The sequence below is a fragment of the Carcharodon carcharias genome, chromosome 12 (genome assembly GCF_017639515.1).
Source record: "Carcharodon carcharias isolate sCarCar2 chromosome 12, sCarCar2.pri, whole genome shotgun sequence".
Classification (NCBI taxonomy): domain Eukaryota; kingdom Metazoa; phylum Chordata; class Chondrichthyes; order Lamniformes; family Lamnidae; genus Carcharodon; species Carcharodon carcharias.
In genome coordinates this window covers 131,113,644-131,116,517 of record NC_054478.1, presented here as the reverse complement: position 1 = coordinate 131,116,517, position 2,874 = coordinate 131,113,644, and the positions used below count along the sequence as shown (strand labels likewise).

General features: G+C 41.1%; 1 non-coding gene across 1 annotated transcript; it reads left to right on the top strand.

Moving 5' to 3' along the window:
- Positions 1 to 2,106: 2,106 nt before the first annotated feature.
- LOC121285392 lies at positions 2,107 to 2,304 on the top strand. Its single transcript, XR_005944669.1, has one exon. It is a non-coding gene; the product is annotated as a U2 spliceosomal RNA (small nuclear RNA).
- The last annotated feature ends 570 nt before the right edge of the window (positions 2,305 to 2,874 follow it).

Genomic DNA, 2,874 nt, shown 5'->3' with positions numbered 1-2,874 from the left:
GGAGCTTATAGCTGGGAACTTAGAAGAGCTCGAGATAATCGGAAAGAATCAGCATAGTTTTGAGAAAGGAAAATCATTTTTAATCAATTTATTGGAGTCTTTTGGAGGAGTAGCATGCGCAGTGGATAAAGGGAAACTGTAGACATATTGTACTTGGATTTCCAGAAAGCATTTGATAAGGTGCCACATCAAAGGTTATTAGGGAAAATAAAAGTATGGTTTAGGGGGTAATATATTAGCGTGGATAGAAGATTGGTTGGCTGGCAGAAAGCAGAGAGTATGCATAAATGGGTCTTTTTTCTGATTGGCAGAATGTGATGAGTGGAGTCCCACAGGGGTCTGTGCTGGGGCCTCAACTTTTTATGATTTACATCAATGATTTAGATGAGTGGAGTGAAGACATGGTAGCTAAATTTGCAGATAACAAAGATTGAGTAGGAAAATATGTTGTGAAGAGGACATGAGGAGGTTGCAGATGGTCTAGATAGGTTGAGTGAGTGGGCAAAGATCTGGCAAATGGAGTTTAATGTGATAAAATGTGAAGTTGTTCACTTTGGTAGGAAAAATAAAAAAGCAGAGTGTTACTTAAACGGAGAATGGCTGCATAATTCTGAGATGCAGAGGGATCTCGGTGTTCTAGTACATGAGTCACAAAAAGTTAGCATGCAGGTACAGCAAGTAATTAAGAAGGCTAATGGAATGCTATCCTTCATAATGAGAGGGTTGAACATAAAAATAAGGATGTCATGCTTCAGTTATACAAAGCATTGGTGAGACTGCACCTCAAATACTGTGTGCAGTTTTGGTCTTCTTATTTAAGGAAGGATGTAAATACATTGGAGGCAGTTCAAAGGAGGTTTACTAGATTGATACCTGGAATGAGTGGGTTGTCTTATGAGGAAAGGTTGAACAGATTGGGCTTGTTTCCACTGGAGTTTAGAAGAGTGAGGGGTGATTTGACTGAAATATACAGATCCTGAACAGTCTTATGAGGCGGACGTTGAAAGAATGTTTCTTCTTGTGGGTGAGTCCAGAACTAGGGGCCACTGTTTTAAAATTAGGGGTCACCCTTTTAGGACAGAGATGAGGAGATTTTTTTTCTCTCAGAGAGTTGTGGAACTTTGGAATTCTCTGCCTCAGAAGGTGGTGGAAGCGGGGTCATTGAATATTTTTAAGGTAGAGGTAGATAGATTCTTAGGCAAGGGAATCAAAGGTTATCGGGGTTGGATGGAAACATGGAAGTCGAAACACAAGAAGATCAGCCATGATCTTATTGAATGGTAGAGCAGGCTCGAGGGGCCGAATGGTCTACTCCTGTTCCTATTTCTTATGTTCTTATGGTCTTGGGTCAGACCGAGGTGCCCATCCATAGGTCAGACAGTGAGTGATGGAGGGGATGAAATGAATATGTAAACATACATACAAAATAGGAGCAGAAGTGGGCTTTTTGGCCCCCTTGTCTGCTCCACCATTCAATAAGATCATGGGTGATCTGCTTGTGTTTCGATTTCCACATTCCCATTGACCTCTGATAACCTTTGTTTCCCTTGCCTGACAAGAATCTATCTCCCTCCGCCTTAAAAATATTCAATAACCCCACCTCCACCGACTTCTGAGGCACAATCCTGAGAAATAATTTCTCCTCATCTCTGTCCTAAAAGGGCTACCGCTAATTTTAAAAAGTGAACACTAGTCCCAGACTAGGGTCTGTGGGTATCCCACAGTGGGATACATCCTTTCCACAACTGCCTTATCAACACCATTCAGATCTTCTATACTTCAAACAAGTCACCCTACACTCTTCTAAACTCCAATGGAAACAAGCCCAGTCTGACTAATCTTTCCTCATAAGACAGCCCACTCATTTTAGGACTGGGCTACATCAGCACCTGAATGTCCTTGTTGAAGGAGCACATGGTGTCTGCCAGCATGCAGAGTCCACCTGTGACTATGGGTAATGGGGTGCAATGTCATGCCTGGGAATGCCATTTTAATTTGTTTGCTTTTGTTTGTTTAGTTTGCTTTTTAAAGTTATGGTGCTTTTTGTTGCAATTTATTAGTGGTGCCCCTTTAAGAAGGTGGTGCTAATTATCTTTTTATTAGTAGAAACATTCAATTGGTTGGCTAAGATCATGTGTAGTATCTGTTCTTATCAGTTTAATATCTGATACGTCCCTTATTTGGGGACCATATATTAAATTGATTTTTGGAGCAGGGAGATGAACTAGGGGCTTGCTCGGTCCACTCCACGCATCGACCTGGTATTGCAGTATCTCTGGGAAAAAAATAAAAGAGGCAGAATTTTTAAAAAAATAAAAGAGGCAGAAATCCGTTTCAATAGTAACTGATCATGTTCGGGCATCTGAATGGGCTTTTATAAACAATTACCAATAATTAGTTGCTGCTATAAATTCGGTCCAGTTAACCTCAGCTGTACTGAATGAGGCAAAATCAAGTCTCCCTCTTCCAGGTATTTTTTCACTGATAAAGATAACAGCCCCACCTCCTTTGATCAATTTTCATTGAATCATAGACTGGTTACAGCTCCAGAGGAGGCCATTCGACCCTTCGAGTCAGTGCCAGTTCTCTACCTTGCCCCACCAGGATGAAAGCAAAATACTGCGGATGCTGGGAATCTGAAATAAAACAAAAAATGCTGGAAAAACTCAGCAGGTCTATCATCTGTGGAGAGAGAAACAGAGTTAATGTTTTGAGTCCGTATGACTCTTCTTCAGAGTTAAAGAGAAGTAGGAATGTGATGGATTTTATTCTGTTTAAGAAGAGGTGGAGCAAGTTGGAAGGCCAGAGATAGGTGGGAGCTCAAGAGAGATTGACAAAGATGTCAAGGACTCAAGACAAAGACAAAAATAGCTG